The sequence below is a fragment of the Passer domesticus genome, chromosome 6 (assembly GCF_036417665.1).
Source record: "Passer domesticus isolate bPasDom1 chromosome 6, bPasDom1.hap1, whole genome shotgun sequence".
Classification (NCBI taxonomy): domain Eukaryota; kingdom Metazoa; phylum Chordata; class Aves; order Passeriformes; family Passeridae; genus Passer; species Passer domesticus.
The window spans coordinates 34093153-34114656 of record NC_087479.1 but is presented as its reverse complement, the minus strand read 5'-3'; the positions used below and the strand labels follow the sequence as shown (position 1 = coordinate 34114656).

Sequence of the window (21504 nt, the reverse complement as noted above, 5' to 3'; positions counted from 1 at the left end):
CTAAGGGGCCACACAAAGCTTGGAAGTACCTGCAAGTATCAGTATTTTGCAGTTAAAGCTTCCTACAAAACCAGCTTGTCTCACTGAATGTGAGAATACAAGCCCTCACATGCTAAGCAGAGTGCACAAACCATCACAGGTAACTTACACCAACAAACAGAAAACAGGCCCAAGAGCACCCAGACACAAGTATTCCAGGTAGGACTAGTGGTTTCTCAACACAGGAAGGGCAGTTCCTTACTACACATTTCTTCAGTGCGTGATCTGAGGCAAACCCTTTGGGCCCTGAGGTAAGCACCTCCCCACTTCTGTTTCTTTCATCAGAAAGACAGAATCTGTCCTCTAGAGACCCATGTTTTCCCCAAAGGGGAATCACCCCGTGTCACACACAGGCCTTCTGAACTAAAGCAAGAGATAAAGTATCAACATACTGGTCACAAGTGAGTGTTTTGTCAAGTACTTCACATTCCACGCAAACAAAAGACACCACAGAGAACAACACTTTATGGGTGCAGTCATCAAACTCCTGCATCCAGACTGCCAAATGTCATGATGGGGTGGAACACATTCTTATGTTGAAGACCAAAGTGCAAAGGTCATAAGTAACAGTAAAACAGAAGAAGCTATTGAGCTGAGCATAGTGAACCATGGTTTTAACCACCTATACATGCACACACATCAGATCCACTACCCAAGCAACATTTCATGCACCCCCTGTCTTATCCCTAAATGAACATTTAGAAAATCAGGGCAATAACCTGATACACTAAAGATGAGCAATATCACAGCCCACTGCAGACAGGACAGAAAGAAAACAAAGAGAAATTGTGTACCAAAGCAAAACACAGCAGAAGCAGAACATCTGCTACTTTTAGCAGGAATACCATATGGCCAATATCTGAGGTAAGGAGAATGAGTTCATTCATATTTAAATGCAAAAGTAATAGGTCATTCCATCCAAGTTAAGAGGAAAAATGCCTGTTCCCCTTTCCCTGTTACAGACACAGCATTCCCAGTTCAGATATGGCCTTCCAAGGAACTAGTATGGTCAGTATTCTGGCCCAGACTGTCAAACTCAGGGCCAGAATATATCCAGATGCCAGAAAGAGAAGGATAAGAATGTTTATGTAGGAGTTTTGCTTAGTCCTAACATAAGTCTGGTTTATCCACAGCCGAGTCAGAGCTGCAACACTGAAAGACCAGTTTTGTCACCAGCAGATTACAGTTAACACTCTGGAGCTCTGCAGCATTTGGCAGCAGTAAGCATGGTTAGCATAGTACTTCTCAACCAATATGGTGAAGCAATCTTCAGTTCCTGAAAGAACTGATCAGAATTGCAATCAACACAGTTGGTTCCAATCAGAGCACCCAGAAACACATTTTTCTTCAACAAACGTGAGGGCAGGAACATGGCAGCAATGTTTCTAACATCTTGCAGAACACTTGCCTGTCAGCTGAGAAAGCTTCTACTTCTGCAGTGCTACACACACATGGATCTGCCATGCAGCAAAGTTACAAGGCAAGAGGGACAATCTTAATGCATTCTCATTGTCTCATCAAAAAACCCAAACCAGATCAATAAGGTCTTTTTCTATTTTGAAATAGAAAATAAATTCTATTCTGTTGGTGGGTACCATTTAGGTGTGGAAGCAGCTAAGACCCCTGACACTAGCAAAGGCCCTCAGCTGCCAAGCTAGAGCACACAATTCACCTCTGTAAGAGTCCCTCCTTCCCAATGAGATTTTGCCATATTTATTGGTTCTTCATTCTTCCCAAGCCTGAATCCACACTTGCTCTCTGGAATTCAAGTATTCACTCTGTCAATTGAGTTTTCGTTGCCAGAGACAGATAGTAAAAGGATTAGAAGGACTTTGCAGCAGTGCTGAGCAGTCTAAGCCACAAAGAGAACACAGTATAAAAGTCTAGTCTGACAACCAAGTGCCAGGAGTAAATAAAATGAAAAATGACAGGCCAGGTTAACTATGCCAGCATTACTTCCCAGATCCATTAATGTCACATGTCCCAGGCTCCCCTCTCCACCTATTTAAAACACTCCCGTGTGAATCCAAGTATATTATTGCCCTGACCCATACATCTCACTTTGTATCTGCTCTCTGCCTACAGAAGGGAATTCAGGAAGGAAGCCAGAGATAAATATTCTTACATGAACAGTAATCCATAAGCATGTCCAGCAGAGCCAAGCATTTGTTTACAGGAAGACACAAAGGCAGTGTCCCAGGTACCTGGTGTACACTCTTGTGTGGGGTCCAAGTCCACTGCTGAGACAGCAAGGCTTCTTCAGCCTCCTCCCAAGCAGTAGGTGGAAAAGCAATGCAGCACAGAAGAGACCCAGACAGCCAGTGTCTGGCTTAACAGCCCCACAGCCAGAAAGTGCCAGAGGCAAGAGGAGATGACATGTCAGAATTTTAGCTACTGCTAGGTTAAGTGCTTCCTAGGAGAGTTGTCTGGAAGTCTCATCTGAGGACCAGGCGTTTTATCTTTTAAGTTTATGAAAGCCAGCTTTTGATGATGCATTTGTAGAACAAAGTGTCATTTTTTTACATGTTTTGCCTTCATCATTTACTGATGATCTTACTATAAAAGGATACATTTCACACCAAAGTGCAGCAGAAACAGTGCACTTGTGTGGTGTAGAAACCTATGGAAACTGAAAGGTGAATGCAGGCTTCTGAACCTAAAGCCTTCTACAACTCAGGCTTCTGCACACAGTTTATGTTATTGTTATGTAAGTTTTTCTGTGTCACTAGAAGTAAACTCACAATCAATTTGTTGCAAGATCTCTAGTCTCCGTTTCTTCCATGTGAGAAGGAAGACTATTGCCTATAAAAGCATCTCATAATTAAATGCATTTTCAGACACAGGGCAATCAATAGTCTGGGAAACCAGAAAGGTTGTAGCACAGTTTTAGCAAATCAGAAAGGCTGTAGCAAGCCAAAGGCTACAGGGAGAGATTTAATATGGACTTCCATAACAAATACTCCTAGGCTTTTTTTTTGTCTAGTATCATTCACTCTGCTTGAGGCTAACAGCAGTCAAACCATAGCAGACTTGCTACAGTTTCCAGAAAAGGCAGATTTTGTGGACACAACAAAAATCCATTGTTTTCCTGTGTGAAACTTGGGATAGCTTGTCTATTTAGTATCACCTGAAACCAGAGCTGGACAGTGATCCCTTTGCATGTGGAAGCCTAAGAAGAAAAGGTCAGAGCAGACCAGCAGTTGTGTGTGTCACCTCAGCAGAAGCACACAGGACTGCAGAAAATGACAGTCGCTGAAGTTACTCTGCACGTGGCACCTGCCCTCTGCCAAGGATAAGGTCGAGGGGACAAGGCCAATATATCACAGGACAGACAAAAGACTTTTACATTGTCTTTTCCCAAGTCTGTCCTCACTTCTGTAGTGCCAACATTAAACTTCATTACAAGAGCCATGATTACTTCTACCTTATAAGCCAAGCTTTGCCTCAAAAGTCTCACTTTGATCTGTGTATTTGTCACCTACCCAACAATTAAAGGATTTTTTTCCCTGCAAATTAAAAGAAGCTTCAGGTATAAGCAATGCCACCCAGCTGCTCTGCCAAAGTCTGAACTTTAGCTACAGGACAGCTTGGTTGCTCATCACCTCATGTAGCACAGAGAAGAAAAGCAGTAGCATAGCCAGGCCTTCAAATTTGGAAGGACCAGATGTATTCTGTGGGATACCAAAGTAACCATATCTATATCAATGAGCACACTATGATCTGAAAAGTAAAGTAACATTCCACCCTCCAAACTTTTTCATAATCTTACACAAACAAATATAGAGAAACTTCTGCAAAGATAGCAATTTTCAGTTGACCAAGTCCCTTTACATAGTCTGCTCATGAGGCATTAAGAAACCCCAGAGCAAAAGGATTTTGGTTTTTGGAACACCAATATTTCAGCTTTCCTGCCCAGTGAAGTCTGGTGAGGAGGCTCCTGTTGATGGAAAAGGATGTAAGGTCTAGAAAGAAATCAGCAGCAGCACCTAAATGCTTCTCCTCCCTGCGGCTGCCCGTGCCCTGCACACCTACAAGGTCACCTCCTCCCCGTGTGCCAGGCGTGGCTGGCACAACCCTACACCAGCTTGGCAACCTTACAGCCTTACACATTGGGAAAACCACAACATGGGAAAACCACAACATAATGAAGTCACACACAGGCATGCAGCAGTACAAGGCATGCAGCAGCCACATGTTACACCCTGTTACACTGGAAACAGCCATTAATTGTGGAAGCATATAATTCTTAATCAATGAGCTTTTGCTTATGTACTTCAGCTATTTTACTTCCAGAAGACATGAAATAAGCCCATCCTTTGCTACAGAACTACCTATAGAACACAGAAAAATTATCCAAGTGCAAGGCTCACCCCAGCAATGTCTTCATCATAGAAAGACCAAGAAGAATGAATGGGACTTAAGTTTTAATATCCATAAAAAGCAAACTGGATTAAATTTACCTAAAACTTATTTTGTCAAACATAGCCTAAAGGCAAAAACCTACAGCCAAATGATAATTCTTCCTTACAGAAAGCTAATGAACATCATTGCATTCCAAGAACTAGCTCCTGAACGTCAGAAGACTGGTGGATTGTTGCAAGGTTTGTCTTCCCAAATGTACTCATATCACCAACATCTTAAGAGTAAGGTCACATAAAAGAAACAAGCTATTTCAGTTTTAGTTTACATTTTCACATGCCTTTCCCCCACCCCTTACTTTCCCCCACTGCATGTTACTGGCCTTTGACTGGGATTTGTGTTCTCACTTGGGAGCGCTGCCTAACACACTGTAGATTACAGACAGATATAAACTGAGGAAACTGATCTACCCTCAAAAATTGCACACATATAGGTGTGCAAAAACCCACAAGTGATCAAAACAAGCTCATCTAATTTACTCTGCCATTTCCTGCAGGTGCTTTGAAAGGCAGGAAGCTCACAGAGAAGCCAGGCAACAGCTACACAACATTCGTGGCACTACACAAAGCTTGCATTAATGCTGCCTACACTAATCACCCTCCCTAACCTCACAGGTATCTTTCCTGAGACACTAACAGAGCCTCAGCCTCCAGACCTACCAGTCTCTGTTCTTACAGGCAGTGCAAGTCAAATAGCTTTCTCAGTATCCAATTCCTGGCTAGCAGGCACAGAGTCACACTCCTCAAGGCATTCCACACTCTGGGTGCAACATTCTTGTTGTACTTCCCTTGGACAAAAGGGGAGAGGATCTCTGCAATAGTCTTTCCAAGATCAGGTGAGGGTATAACAGCAATCACCTTCATGGTGCAACTCTGAAGTAACTCTACTGAACTCATGGATAATCTCAGTATACTAAAGTATTAAGCCAGCTTCAGAAAGCTTCCTTCAAATATCTCACTGTCCTCCTGAACCTCACCTACATTCAAAACCTTTTTTTTCAATTTGAGAAACAGGCTGCCTTCTATACTTAGAGGGAATTCTACCATCATCACATATAACATTTTTGGCTCCATAGCCAAGAAGAAGTCAACAACAAAAAAGACTAAAGTAATTGTGAGTCCTAGAGGAAAAACCACGCAGATAAAAGTTATTGATTTTCACTTAATATTGATCTTTGTGATATGGAAGACAAAAAAAAAAAAAAAAAACAAACCCTCTGTTAGTGTATCTATCCTATAAAATTCACCACTTAGGGGAATTAAACAAATTGAACAGTCTGTGTGAGTTGCTGAAAGGGAAGAAAGTGTTGCCTTTAACTTCTCTGAGCACCCTGACAGTGCCTGGCTGTATCTACACAGTTTAAGATATACACAAGCCCTTGTTAAGACACAGCACTATGTTTTCTAAGCTGAACACCTCTCAACAGCTCCAAGTACTATTTCAAGTAGAAAGAGGGTGCAAAATTTCCCTAAGTACTGGGAGACTGTTAAACAAATGGTATAAAAACCCCCAAAATCAATTTTGGCATAAAACCCACAAAATCAATGTACACTTGACACAGAAGGAATCAGTTATGCAGCAATTAAATGCACAACACAAGAGGATTATAAAATACCAGCTTGCTTTAGCAAGTACAGTCGCTCGACACCAAGTATATCAGACAATAAAAATAAATCTTATCACATATCTCAAATTCAGCAAGGCTTGTCTGGAACAATGCCTGGAAAGCCTGCAGCATGCACATCACTCTGTAAGATGCCCAGCTGGGGATGGTGGAAAACACTGGGCACAGCTATGTCTACCAAGCTAACAGAGATCAGCTTACTTTGTTTCAAATCACAAAAGATGAGCAGGATGTTGAAAAGTGACAGAATATGAATAACTAAGTAGAGGGCACTCATTTGCAGGAAATGTCCTGCATATGCAAATCAAGGGTAAAGAAAAGATAAAACCAACACCACATACATCTTCCAGGTTTTATTTTCAGGTTGTAAAAGCAATCACTCTGAAAATGAGCATTTCCTGGGATTTAACAGTTGTTGGGTTCATAGCACTAGGCAAAGGCAGTTACACCTAGCCCATAATTTTATCCACACAAAATGTACTGTATCTGGTTGTGATGTCTCTTCACGACATTGTCAGCAGAATCAAACTTAAAAAACAACATTGTTTAGAAGTGCTGATAAACCCTTTCTCACAGCTAATGTTTCCATGCAGGTTTGCATCAAGAAGCCAAGCTGGATTAGTTTGAAATGTACACCCTGCATCTGTGTTTAGACTGGCAGAAAGCACTTCAAGTCAGTCACCTCAGTTGAGCATCTTCTGATGCAGCCTTTCTCCCTCTGCCCCATTACCTTTTCACATGTTTTTTGGCTCAACTTCTCTAGATATTCTATGTCTACATAGGCAAAAATTGGACAGTTTGCAAAGAAATCAGATATTTACATCATCACTGCAGGACTTCTCCAATTCTGCATTAAGGAAAAACAGTCCACCAAAATGAAACATGAGAGCATTGCACCAATATGCTCACACTAGCTGTGCACACATGTGCAGTCTGTCTTCTAGGGAAGATCTTTAATTTGTCTAAATCCTTCCCATCCTTCTGTTCTGTACTGATACCAAAAAGGGTCTCAAACCACCATGTGAAGGGAACATCTCCTAGCAAAAGACTGCAAACTCCCTCACAAATCCACCAGAAGGCCAGCCCAGCCAGAACCAGGACAGATTATCCATGGAGGATTGCCACCATCGATCCTCAGAGAGCCCACTATCACTAACAGCACAGCTATACTAGCAGACCTGGTTTTAGGAGCACAAGGATGAGCTTCTCATCAGCTTCTTACTGCCAAGGAAAGGCTAAAGAGGCTAACTCCAAACACTTCCTCCCTCTTCTTGATCTGCATGATATTTTTTAATAGCTCTGTCTGATGCAAGCATTTCACATGAGACATAACCATATTTCCACCACCTTCCTTTCCCCCTTGTCATAAATAAGATGTGGTGAAGAGGCACTATATTCTGTGTTACATCACAGGCAGAGTCAATTGCACTATATATGTAGGTTTCAAGCTTATCTCTGATGCTGTGCAGATTATGTTTAGGCTAAAAGCAGATTACTGGCATAAACCAAAACATTAGCTAGGTTGCACACACACTCACTCTAGAAAACTTACAGAGCTCTTTGGAGTAGGGATCAGAAGTTAGTCTCGTAAGGAATCCTTAAAAACATCTGAGAAACAATACTTCTTTGCTTTGGCCAAGAAGAGGCAGAATGAAAATTATCTTCTAAATTTGAATTACATGCCCCCAACATGTAGCAAAAGATGGCACTGCATTCAATCCAATGTGTCTTGCATCAACAAAGAGTTGGGATTTTTAACTTAATGATTCAAAAAATAAACACACACATATAGCCATCAAGATATACATTAAACTGAAGTGTAGAAGTACCACCCAAGAGCAACCAAAAAAATCTCATAATATTTAAGTAAACATTCCTAATGAGGCCTTCTTAAAACTCGAAACTTTGCACTCAAGGTAGCAGTTACAGAAAACAAGGACATCAGGCAGGCACAGAAAAAAGAGAGGCAGCAAAGGAGCTTAATGCCTTATCAATGCTAGAGGGTTCTGAGGGGAAGAGGGCGTAGTCAGAAGAATTATCTCTATCTTGATTAGCATCAGAACAAAGGCTCATATTAGTTTGTCTGCACTAGGACTCCCCTAGAGTGCTGGATAATAACCTTCTTGAAAGCATTAAAGGGATTTCCTCCCCACTTCAACCCCTGCAATCTACACCCCTTCTCTAAAGGGGGATAAAAGGATGAGGTGCAAATAACAGCTTTATGTTTAATTCTCTGAAAGACATATCTGGGTAGCTTTTTACAACTAAAACATCAAATAATACCCAATATATAATACCCAAGTAAGATCCTTCTGTGATAAGTTTTCAAAGGTAACACTTGGGAGCAGGTAGGGGAAAAAAATCAAATCAAAACAAAACCCATTTTTTGTTCAAGAGAAAAGGTCATATAGCACAGGTGACTTATCATGCATGCTTAACTCTGGAAGGCAGGAAGGACTTCAGTAGTTTCTTCAGCAAAACCAGGGAGTGGTACAGGAGTGAAGAATACAAGGGAAAAAAACACAGCTTGTGGTATCTGAACACCACAAAAGCCAGGTTAACAGAGGAGTAAAGAAAAATGCTAAGGCATAGCTACAAAGAAGACAGAACCTAAGAACATTTTAGAATACTTCCTGTTTCAAAAGCTAGAGATGCTAAAACAAGTGGCTGTCTCACTGCAGGATGACAACATGGAAGGCAGCATATTCTGCCTTCAGTTTACAGAAGAGTCGTGGCATTTGGACAAAATGCACATTTTAAAAGCAAAAACTCAGGAAAAAAACAAAGTAACAGCATCAGCTTTCATCTTACCTGGTATTGACACAGGCTGGCATTCAACAGTTGTCAAGTTAGGCAGATTAAACTGACGATTCGGTGATGATAGGTTGATTCACACACCTAGAACTGCACCAAAAAAGTAGGTATTAGCCCTGTAAGTACTAAGAAAGGCACTCTGTCACATAAAAGAGCAGGAGGCTTGAGGAGTGGAAGTGGTTCTATTATGTTTTTAGGACACAGGCACACAGCTATGCTTCTGGTACAGGTGTTACAAATTCAGATCTGGGTCTGAGATATACTGCACAAGCTACTCAAAAATCAAAGAATATCTAAACTATCCTCACACATTCCATTTTAAAATCTCAAGAATAAGAAGAGAACAGTTTCAAGTGTAGCAGAATGTTACCAAAAACATTTTTCAGCAGCATTCAAGCTTGCTTGATGGGGTTTTTTTCAGTGGGACAGAAACTTCCCAGAAGTTACCCAAAATACACATATTAAAACTACTAAAATCAAAATAATAACTACTAAATAAAACTAAAACTATTTAAATCAAGTCCAGCTATCAGATACACACAGGCACTTTCAGTGATTGCAAATACTGCATACTTCCCAGATAAGTATAACAGAAATTTACTTCTACAGTGCCAAAATTCACAGGTATGTTTCATTGTCCCATCACTGTATACACTCTTTTTGTTCAGCATTACTACTAAAAATCCCAATACTTAAAAAGATGGTTATTAATAAGGCAAACCTTCTCCACTTTGGGAAGTACAACAACAAACTGAGAACTGGGAAAATTGGTCATCTAAGTGAGAGCAAAAGCTGAAAGCTGCAGCTGAAAGGAATTTTTGTCTAGCCTGCTTAAAGATCTCCTTTGTTGCTAAACATTTCATTGTCACATTTAAATGTCAGCTTTTTAAGTCACAGAACTGTGCAAGCCCTGCAAGACAGGAAACCACAAACAGACTTGAGATGAAGGTTCTCACAGCTAATGAAATGAAAAGCAAACCTAGCAAACTGCTCTTCACATCTCCGATATGCTTACAAAAAGACACAAACCCTGATCTTACAACCTTGTTCCCATGAAATTCTTTTAAATTAATCTCTGTTAGTAAGTTTGTGTGGTTTTGTAGTCTACTTATATGCCAGGGCAAAGCTTGCAATGAGTCTCCAGCACGCTTTTGTTGCACATCACAGAATGAGTCTGCAGCATTTCAGGATCACGCAGCTCTTTGCAATAGTGCTTTAGCTTATAAAGACATACTACTCGATTTTCCTTAGGGGAAAACAGGACCCTCCCTTTCCTGGAGCAAGCAGCATGCCCTTTTTGGACTCTGAAAAGGAGTGAGGGGCCCTCTGAGAGACGCTGGCTTTAAAGCTTTCAGGATGATTGCACATATGGCCACTGGCTCGCCGGTGGCATATGCGGCAGCAGATGGAGAAGTGAAGCTTTCATACCCTCTGAGCAATGCTCTGCAATTCTGACACTTCTCTTGAAAAGCAGATATGTCAATCACCCTCCCAGGCTGGTGTTTTGGCAGAGAAGAGATTCTCCTCTGTCTGCATATCAACACCAAAGGAAAACCTATACAGGGTATTTTAGAGGCAGTTTCTGTCTTAGCTTTCAAATATAATGAATCCATAGACAGCAGAGAATGATAACTTACTGCTGTCTGCAATGACCATCAGCTGGCTTTCGGCTCATTAGAGAGCAACACATACCCAGTATGCACTTTCCTTTAAAGGAGGGATGGGGGGAAGTGTTTTAATTAACATTAGTGCACCTTACTGGGTCTAACAAATAAAATGTCTTTTGAGAGTGGTCGGCACAAATGGGCTCCAATACCCAAAGGGGATTCTAACACAGTCCCTCCATAAAACTCTATTAGTGGGAGCTGCTCTAATATATTGTCCTTCAAGACCTTTAAGAAGTTATTTACAGAGAAAAGAAAATCCAAAGAGCATAAATAGGTCAAAGACATTCAAGCATTTCACTAATCTATAGGTTTAGCACTACACATACAAACTATAGCTCTTTTCAAAGTGAGCAGCCTTTAACAACTACTGTTAGAAATCACATTACAAGTCTAGCTATTGAAAGATCTGCTTTTTATATAAAGTAAGATCATTCTCAAGCTCACTTACAGGAATTGGAGGGCTGGGAAGGGTGTTGTTTGGTTTTGGTTTGCTTGCTTATCTTTTAAAGACTTAAAACCCTGATTTATCCACAGGGTTTTCCTCTTAAAACTTATGTAGCCCTAAAGGTCCTGCAGAAAGAGATTTAAAATATACCAACATAACTTCTATCTTCATTCCCAAACAAGCTGCGAACTTGGTTTTGATCAGAAATTCTTGCAATTCTCACTCATTTTATTACAAAATTCCATTAAATCAATGCAAGGAAAAAACAGGAACAGCAGTGAAGCACAGCAATATCATAAACTGTGAAGAAAATTAATTGAGGAAAAATGTAAATGGCTTTAAAGTTTTCCAAATGGTCCTGGCACTTCTGAAGTCTAAGCTAAGGGAGCTATGAACAGAGACACAGTACTGAAGCTGGTTCACTTCTGAGCATGGGGTTAAAACGGAGCACATTTCAGCCCTGCAAAGTTCAACTGCCTACAAGGAAGTTACTCCTATGGCAAGTGTACACTGTAAGAATGAAAGCCATTCTACTCTGTAGCACAAATATGACGTGGCATTTTATTTACCACATAAAAATTATTCCAGTGGCCAACTTCCCTTGACTCCGCTCAAAGCTGTACTTTGCCTTGTTACAAGGTTACCACAGCAGTGATGACCAACCCATTCCACCCAACACTCACTCACACCAGGAAGCCAATGCACTGCTGGCGGGCTGGCTGCCACGCCAGCAGCTCCCCTCAGGGAATCACCAGAGGGACACCAGACACAGAGGTCCCTTGTGCTGCAGACAAAGTTCTCCATGCACACTCCACTTCTGGAGCCTGCCCACTGTTCAACATACAGGAAAAGACAGAAGCTGGGGGGACAACAAGACAGTGGGAAAGAGGTAGGGGTTTTACACCTCTAACTCCTGGTCCTGCTCACACCTTCAGTGTGAGCTTCCTCAAAAAACTGTCTGCAATTACTACACATAAATATTTAAAATAAATAAATAAGCAAGCAAACAACAGGCCAGGCTTTCACTGGTCCATTATTAGCATCACTATGCTTGGTCTGAAAACAGACTTTGCAGACTGCATCATGCAGTAAGCCATGTGAGAGCACTAAGCTTCCTGTGAGAGAGTAGTAGCTGCCACTGCTCAGTAACAAAACAGCCAGCATATGAATGGCAGATGAAAACTTTTTCTGATACATACAAAAGCTCACTTCCTGACATTTATAGGAAGTACTTCTACTGATTAGTTAAAATCAATTTTTGCAGCTGCATAAACAAGACTTCTAGCAGAGTCAGGGAAATATCATCTATATTAACTGCAGACCAGCAAAGCCAGATGAATTACACAGATGGGCTTAAAAAGACAGAGTGCTTCACTAGAGTAACCTACCTGTTCCCAACTACAACATTCTGTGTTGGAGGTTAAACTGTTACATCTGAAATAACTCTATTTGTACCCAGAGTAACTTAATGACAAGAGACTAAACATGTATGATGGCATTTCTAAGGACATGACACTTGTTATAACAACTACACATAATTGTAGACTACTGTATTTGGCAAAAGAAATCTACTGTAAGTAATACCACAATACCTTTGCTATATATGGGTTAATTTTTCCCTTTTCCTGCTCTAGGAAATGCCTTCATGTTTATATTTACATAATCCTAAAGCAGAATTCAATCCCTGCTGCCTCTCCTCCCTCCTTCCCAGTCTTTCAGGCAAACAGGTTGTGGGACCAACCATGCCAGTGAAAGATGCTTCTCCCAGCTAAGCCTGATCAGCTGGGATCAGCTGGTTACAGCAGCCAACAAGTGGCTCAGAGGGCAGAAGAGCTGCAGGGAGTCCCTGTGCCAAGCAGAGTGCACAAAAGGACACAGTCCAGGAAACTTTGGAGCAAGGCTTCCAAGCTACTGCCCTTTCATGCAGTTATTCATAGATAATAGGCTTCTCTGGAAGTCTCTTAGGCAGGCAAAAAGAGAAGCAACTTTCAAAAGGGGAAAAAAAAATACAACAGCAGTGGCCTGACACAGACCCCAAGTGCAGCATCCAACCTTCCTGGACTGACAGAGGCTAACAACTTACATCCGCTCGCTCACAAAAGCAGAACAAGCAAGAGGCATATTTGGGTGGTACAGCAGTAGGCGGCTGTGCTGTGAGCCAGTACACGGATAAAAAGCAGAAGTGACGCAATGGGAACAGTCACAGAAACCCAAATCTATGGGTAGGATGGGCAGTGAAGAGCTGAGGTTAAGACCATGGCTTCTCGAGGAAGGAGCAAAGCAGCAGAAAACAACCCTGACCCCAAGACAGAAGGAATTCCACCAAAACCACTACCCTGCAGGCAGGACACACATTTAGTGACACTCCAGTTACCATTACTTGCTGACTGCCCAGGCAGCTGTGCTCAAGCAGCCATTTCAGTCCACCTTCACACACTGCACTAAATATAAACTGCTGATAACTGTGTGCAAACTGTTTCAGCAGAGACACGGAGCACTGCACAACTCAAGGACACTGGGTCCTCCTCAAAATCTGCAGGTGGTCAATTTGCATGACAAGCAGAGAGAGAAGGGTCAGAGCCAAAGTCTCTGCTACACTTGTGGTTGGGAAATTTCTGCCTCCAGATTAGTACTTTCCCAGACCCATACTGCAGAGTAATCTGCCTTTAAAGAGGATATGGGGGCACCTGGGTTTTGACAGAAACTTGTCTAAGAGGAAGTTATGGCCCCCTTATCATGTTCTACTTTGCTCCACAGTGACCTTCAATTTTAAAATCTAGATTAAGCTGCAGATCTTTCAAGCACATCCTTCACCCAGAGGCCCTTAAAGAAACATACTTTCCTACCTTCAGATGGTACAGTCTTTTCTAGTGATCCATAAAACACTCATTTAAATAACAGGACAAGCCAATGTAAGAGGGAAGATGAAACTGCAAACAAGAAAAATAAAAGTAGATCTTTCTCAAAGTTTTGCTTAGAGAATTACTGCCAGAAACAACATGAAAGTTAGCAAGACACAAGTGTGATCTGTAAAGCTGCCAGTGCCACAACAGGCCACCAGATTACACTGCTAGAAAGAATTATTCCCTCTTCATCAAAATATGCCATCGAAAAAGCACGTTGTGAAAAGAAGACAAGGAGGCAGACTTGCAAAGTGATTTATGGCAGACACCTGAAGAGGAGGTGGATGAAATCAACGATAAACTACAGACACCACAGAGCACCGATCCTTAGAGCATTGGCATTTAATATGTAAATTCCTGCTCTACTTAGGCGTTTTGCCTCCCTTTGATGTACACAGACAAGTTCAAACTAGAGATGAGAACTGGGAGAGCTTCCTTTCTCCATTATCTCAAGTTTTTTTCTTGTCTAAGCAACAGTTAAGTGCTCCAACTATATCACTTTTGCCTCTGTTCAGAGGGGAAAAGAAAAAAAAACCACTAGAAAGAGAAGCATAACAAATATTATTAAAGGAGAGAGTCAATGTTTTCCCAGCTCTGATGCAGATGTAAGCAGCTAGCTGGTGCCCGACAGCTATAGCGCAGCCTAGGAGAAGAGAAAGACAAGCTGAACAACAGAGGATGGCAAAGACACTCTGGAAAAGATCCAGATGTCTCGAGCTTAGTCCTACTGCATGAAAAATTAAGGAGGTTAAACACCTCCTCTTAAGAACTTTTCCTGCCATTGTTCTGACCACGACCCTTCCGAACAAGCCGCATTGCTCCAGAAACCTTAGGAATTACGGTGACAATAGATTCCTGCCAAGAGAAGCACCATTACATAATAGCTTTTATGGGAACACGCACAAAAAGCCACTGGGAAGCGCAGACAAGTGCAAGATCCCCTCTGCCCATCGGCTCAGTTTAGCTCTTGACTACTTCAGAATATTTTAAATTTATATATTTACTTCCTCTCACCCCCTTCCACTCAGCAAAATCTGTGTTACTGTAACTACACTGAGATCACGTCTATTCCCCACAAAAACGTAACCCCCTTGAGAATACGCCCACTTGAAACTACTGTATTTGCATTAATCTGTTTAAAAGAACACTACAAAGCTGAAAATCTGTATCACTATTTCCATTCGTGTATTAGAAATAAGAACAATTTATTATGGTATTTTTTCATCCTTTACCCAATTTTAGGGATACTTAGAACAATTACTGCTTGTCGGTTCTGAGAAGCCTAGCACGGCTATTTTTGAGTTCCAGGTCTTCCACGGGAGATTGACCATAGATTTGTTACACGCACATGTAGAGGCTCAGCCTAAGCACTGCACACGTGTAAAGGCAGCTGCTAGGGAAGCTCTGACCTCTGGCCAGTGTTAAAGCACCACAAAGAAGAAAGCAAAGATGAAAACCTAACAAACACAAAGTTTCTCACGCTGAATTGTCCGCAGCAGTGCCTCCACTACCACCTTGATCTCACACACCGCTTTCCCTGTGTCTCCCCACGCACCCAAAAGCTCTACGAAAGGAAAAAGCCAAGCCCGCGGTGAACGCTTATCCGCGGTTACTTAGGGGTTTTAAATCCTAGAGGTTCATCCCGCACCAAGCGAATCCTCACGCCCGAAGCCACACACACACTTTGAGACCGCTGCCCTCAGAGGCAGCCCGGCCCTGCCGTCACGGCCGACCACCCGCCGCGGAGACACGAGGAGCCGCAGGTACCGCAGGTGACATTATGTAAGGCAGGCGGCCGGGCAGGCGGCCGGGCAGCGCTCCCGCCGCAGCCCCGAGAGCCGCGAGCTCCGCGCGGGGCCGCACCCGGGCAGGGCTCCCCTCCCGGGCCACCGGAGAGCGCCGCCGACACCTTCCGCCTCCCGGCCCCCGCCCAGCACACGCTCCGCGCTCCCCGGCGGCGGGCCCGGCTCGGCGCCCCGCGCAACCAGCCCGCTGCCCCCGCCCCGCGCCCGGCGGCCCCTCGGCTGCGCGCCCTCCCCCTGCGCGGCGGCGGCGGGTGCTCACCGGCGGGCCGGGCGGGCTCGGCGGGCGGGCTGGGGCGGCGGTGCCGCTGGCGCTGCAGGTCGGCGGCCGCGCGCCCCGGCCGCCCCGGCGTCTCGCCCGCCCAACGCCCCGGCCGCCGCCGCGCGCCAGGCCCCGCCCCGCCCCGCGAGCTGGGCCCGGCGGCGCGCGGGGCGCGGCGGGGCGGGGCGGGGCAGCCCTTAAAGGAGCCGCGCGAAGGGGCGCGGCCGCAGGGGGGCGCTGCGGCGCGGCCCGCGGGGGGCGGAGCGCGGCCCGGGAGCGGCGGCCGCGCTGAGGGAGGGGACGGGGCGGGGCGGAGCGGAGCCGAGCCCAGCCCCACCGCAGGCAGCGACGGCCGCTGTTGGGAGCCGCGGGAGCGCTGCGAGCCTCCACGCCTCTCCGCGGGGCGGCGTGCGGCTGCACGGACACGTGGCACTCGCCCTCGGCACCGGAGAGCAAGGGCTGTGAGCGGAGCTGGAGCCCGCTCCGGCCTTTGCCGCTCCGCAGCCGCAGCGGAGAGCGGTATCGCACAGCCCCGGCCGCGTCCTTGCCTGCCGGCCCCTTCTGGCCGGGCCGCGGGGCAGCGCACCGTGAGGGTGTCCCTGGCCTTGGTCGCGGCTGCGGAGGCACCGCAGAGCCCGGGCAGCGCGGACACTCGGCCACGGGCGCGCTGCTGGCCCCGGCGGCACAGAAGCCGTGCCAGCGCTCTCGCAGCAGGCACACTCCTGCCAGCCCGTTCCTGCCCTGTCCCACCGGCTCCCCTGCTGGCACACCCTTGCGCTGGTGACAGCCTGCCAAGGCAGCACAGGCAGCACGGGGCGCAGCGGGGTCCGTCCCGCTGGGCAGCACCGGCAGAGCCAGACTGCTGGCTGAAAGGTCCCGGCTGGAGGCCACACTCACGCTCGCAGGGGTTTAGTGCATGCAGGGGTAGGGGGATGCTTACGCCCTGCCACCTCCTCCCTCTTCATCTGCTTTTTACAGCTGCTCCCAACACAACACTCCTGTATCCAAAAGTGCCTTCAGGGAATCAAGGAAGGATTCCTTGCTTTGCTTTCCTTTCTATTGCTTGAATTAACACCTACCTTGTATAGATCTGCTACATTAGTCATATTTTGCTGTGGAGAGTGAGCTCCTCTCCGTCTTCTATGGGGAAGGAGCCATATGTAGTTCAACTGGGAAGATGAAGGGAAGTTTACCTACTTTTCTGCAGTAGTACAGTGACCATTCATAGTAAAAGCCCATAACAGGTTATAGCTTACCAATGGCTTACCATCATTTCATCAATGTAGGAAATGAATATGATACATCACAAAACATTCCCTATAAATACTCCCCTTGTAAGCACTTCGACACCAAAAAGCAGGAAAAAACGACATCATCATCCAGACTACATGCCTAAAGGCAGGAAGGAAGAGTGGGAGCTTGAGCTGCACGCAAACCTGCTGATTCACACAGCTGTTCTTTTTGTGACATCTCAGATGCAGTGGTGGAAGGCACGGAGTGAAAATATTGGCCTCTGTTTTGCTGTACTTTGATCAATTAGTGCAGCTGTCCTGGGCCTGAAGGAAAAGTTCAGAAACCTTTGTACCTCTGAAATAAAAGAGTTGTGAAGAGGCTCTGAAATAAAAGAGTACTGTGAAGAGTACTCCCTCTGCTCGTGGCATTAATGCACAGAGAAAGGTGTCATTCCTGGCAAATTCTCACTAAAACGACCTCTCTCTAGAGGCTGATTCATCACATTTTTGGCTTTAACCAGTTCAACTTTTTTAAACAAATATTGTTTTATTTCTATACATTACTTTGTTTCCATAATTTTCATTCATACACATTTCTCTTTATAACTGCATCAAGCCATAATAAAAAACATTATATTCTTCCTTTGAGGCATCAGATAAACAAAACAAAAAAATAAGCACAGCCAAATTAGTGTATCATATCACAGAAATCAGCATTCACAGACCATCTTAAATGTCCAAGGTATCACACAGGCATTAACTAATGCCTTTTACATTGGATTTGCCACACTGCATCAGACCACCAGCCAGTCTAATCCAACATCCTGTTACCAACAATAGCCAACTGCCAATGCTGCAGAGGAAGTAAATGCCAGCAACTGCCCCCAAAACAGTTACATCCTTCTTCCAGGCAAATGCCTGTGACCAACTGGTTCCAATCTCTTCAGGCTCCAGGCTCTGAAGAAGGAGGTGAAACATTTTCTCATTATTACATGTGTCAACAAAGGAAGGTTGGGAGCTGCTACCATCAGAGCACCTCTCCCTAAGGCACAAAGGGTCTCAGCCCAGGTATTTTGGCACAATTTTCCTAATGTTTATTTTCCAGCTGCTTGAATGGAGATGAAAATCAATAATTCATTGAAACATTTCATTTTCAGTAATAGAAATTTTAAAGCATAAAAGCTGCCAAACTCCACCAGAAGGTCAAAGCATGTTTATTTTGTGTGGCCCCACCTGATTAAATAACTAATTTCTTATCCAGTGGTTATGGATGTTGCTTTTACTCCACAGAAGAGTTTTACTGTGACATAAGTCCTAGTCCATCAATACACTCCTTTCTGGCAGAGACACGGATGGGATTTGGTCAGACTCACTAGCACAGGGCTGGGGAAAGGGCAGTGAGACAGCCCACACCACATTTAGCCCTGGTTCTTTTGGCAAACCTGCAGCAGTGAAATGGCAATGGAAGCTGGGCTAGAGAGGACATGTTTTACAACAATATAAAACATCTCTCACAGTGATGCAAATGCACACTGTTCTGCACACCTTGACAGACCCCACAGGGACAGTGGGTGCCCTCCAGATCCAGATCTCTGCCACTGGATTAATCAGATAAAACAAACATAGTTTTAATCCCAGACTTGAAATTTGTATCCTGCCATTCAAAAAGCCTTTCACAGCCTTGTGAAAACAAATGGTACTTCTTACCCTCCTGCACACATCTGCCCACTCCTTCCCTCCCATGGTGGACTTCTGTAGTAGGTTGATGCTGGCTGGATTCCAGGCACCCACCAAAGCCCCTCTGTCACTCCCCTCTGCAGCTGGACAGGAGAGAGAAAATAAAACAAAGGGTTCATGAGTTGCAATAAGGACCAGGAGAGATCACTCATCAAATACCAGCACAGAAAAAACAGGATAGAATGATAGATATTAATTGAATTTCTTAGTAAAAATAAAAAAAAAATTAGAGCAGGATAATAAGTAAAATAAAACCTTTGAAACACCTTCCCTCCACCCCTTCCTCCTTCCTGAGTTCTACTTCCTCCCCCAGCAGCACAGGAAGACAGGGAATGAGGGCCATGGTCAGTTCATCAGCCACAGCTTCTCACACTGCACAGGGAGAGGAATCCTTCTCCTATTCCACTGTGGGTCACTCCCACAGGAGACAGGTCTCCATGAACTTCTCCAGCCTGAGTCCATGTCACAAGCAACACCTCTCTGTGAACTGCCACAACCTGAGTCCATCCCACAGACAACAGCCCTGCTCAAACTGCTGCAGTGTGGGTCACTCTTCCACGGGGTGCAGGCCTTTGAGGACAGGCATTTCCACCATTTCTAACTGGTGTTTAGCCTTGATCAAAGGCACATCCATCTGTGGAGCCACCAGGGATTGGTTCTGCTGAACATGAAGGAAGCTTATAGCAGCTTCTCACAGCAACCACCCATGTACCCCTCCCCAGTGCTACCTAAGTTTGGCCATGCAAACCCAATACCACTTCAAGAATTACTGAACTCTGTTCAGATGCCACATATGTAACATTACTCCAATTTCAAAATAAATTCACTTCTGAGAGAAGCCATTGATAACATATGATTTCTGATGGTAGGGCTCAACTAGAGTAAGTCTCATGACAGTCTAAGCACTATCAGAGGAGCAAAAACATAATCTAAGAGATAATGTTACTTTAGACTGTCACACAATCTATCCTTGGCCAAGAGCCTTGGTAATGTTACCATCCTATGTGACCTCCTTCTCCCGGGCAGCCAAAGAGGGAGTGCTGTACCTGCTCCATGCCATTTGTTCTCTCCTCCACATTGCTGCCCAGCCAGCAAACCAAAAGACTAAGACAGCTTCACTCTAAGGATAGGCTGCTACAGACACCCTGAGCTCCCAGCTCATTCATCAGACTTTTTGGTTTCAGATGACTCTCTCACAAAACCTTTTTTTCTCAGAGAGAGCTCTTACTGCTAAGATGCAGGAGAACTACTCACATTTTTGTTTCCATCAACACCCCACATCCAGATTCCAGTGGGAAAGCAGGTAGCTGGCATCACACCAGAGCTCCTTCTGTTTCTTGGAGCTGCCAGCATGCCAGGCCTCATTCTAGCAAACAGCATCTCCCACTTGGGCATACATGACAGCCACACACACCCTTGTTCCTCCTTTGCCTTCTTGCTGCTAACATCTCTGTGACCTTTTCATTGGCAACTGTTTGAAATGGGATTTGTGCAGGAGTAAATCAGTTTTTAAGCACTTTCAAAATCCTCACAGCCCATTAGCCTCCTGTAGACTATAACTCTCTTGTTTTGCTTTCATTTTTTCTGCACACATCTCCTGGCCTGCTAGCCCTCAGTTACACTTCTAGTATCAAACACTGGAATCCACGCACATTTTTTGTGTTTGGCAGGGCATTATTCATTATTAATACTCAGAGTAGATGTAAATAGAGCAGCTCATCTCCAAAAGACTATTAAAGCAACATGGGAAATGCAAGAATAAAAGGGTAATCTTGGCACACCATCCACCCTTTTGCCTTGTTAGGGCACTTGAGTTCACAGTCTGCTGATGAAGAACAGGTAAGACTAAACCTGGCTATGAGCATCATCCTTGCCCTGACAATTCCTTTCTCAGAGTACCACAAACATGCATTGCATTTATTTATTAAAAGAGATTTTTTTTTATTTCTGTGACCTGAAATGCAGCATATAGTTGTGGAGCAGTCACCAGGGTTGTCATGCTGTCATGGGAGCAAGAAGACTCAGATCACAACCTGGAGTTTGGGTCTTGAAGCTGCACTACATTTGTTCTGTACATATAGGCCTGTACCAGAGAAGCTAAAAAAAAATCATCTCCTGGAAACTACCCAGAGCTTTTCTCTCTGAGGGAAACAAATGAGGCCTTAATTAATTTTCTTTCAAATACAGCAAATTGACTTCTGCTCCAGTTGTGCTAGTTTCAAGCCACACAGCACAATGGTATTAATTCCACTTCACTTAAGGGCTAAATGTTCAGAGCAAGGAAAAGGGAGTTTCCTGAGGTCTTGCTACGGTGGAAGACAACAACCAAACCACCCTGGTTTTCACAGGAGCAGTTTCTTCAGAGTCTGCATTTCTGGGGGTGACTGTGACATGTCCCTAGGTTAGCAGAGCAAAATGAAAATACATGAAAAGTACTGGCTGAGCAAATTGCCTGGTCCTTTGCATATTTTTAAAGGTCTGCCACATCCTGCCTCAAATTTCATTTTACAGGCTCAAAGATAGAAGCGCTTTTAGTGCCCTGTCCTAAGGCTAGCTCACT

At 44.4% G+C, this 21504-nt stretch overlaps 1 protein-coding gene across 8 annotated transcripts in view; it reads right to left on the bottom strand.

The window, feature by feature from the left end:
* The window catches only part of SUSD6 (sushi domain containing 6), a 93429-nt gene that overhangs the window by 63624 nt on the left and 8301 nt on the right, over positions 1-21504 (bottom strand). For 3 of the 8 annotated variants that reach the window (XM_064424351.1, XM_064424346.1, XM_064424353.1), the window contains exons 1-2: positions 15976-16129; positions 8894-8986 (exon numbers count right to left, since the gene is read on the bottom strand). The gene's annotated coding sequence lies outside the window, so the exon portion shown is untranslated. Of the gene's footprint in view, positions 1-8893; positions 8987-15559; positions 15602-15975; positions 16130-18914; positions 19028-21504 lie in introns of those variants that run through there. The other 5 variants (XM_064424350.1, XM_064424347.1, XM_064424348.1 and 2 more) reach the window with 4 other exon arrangements.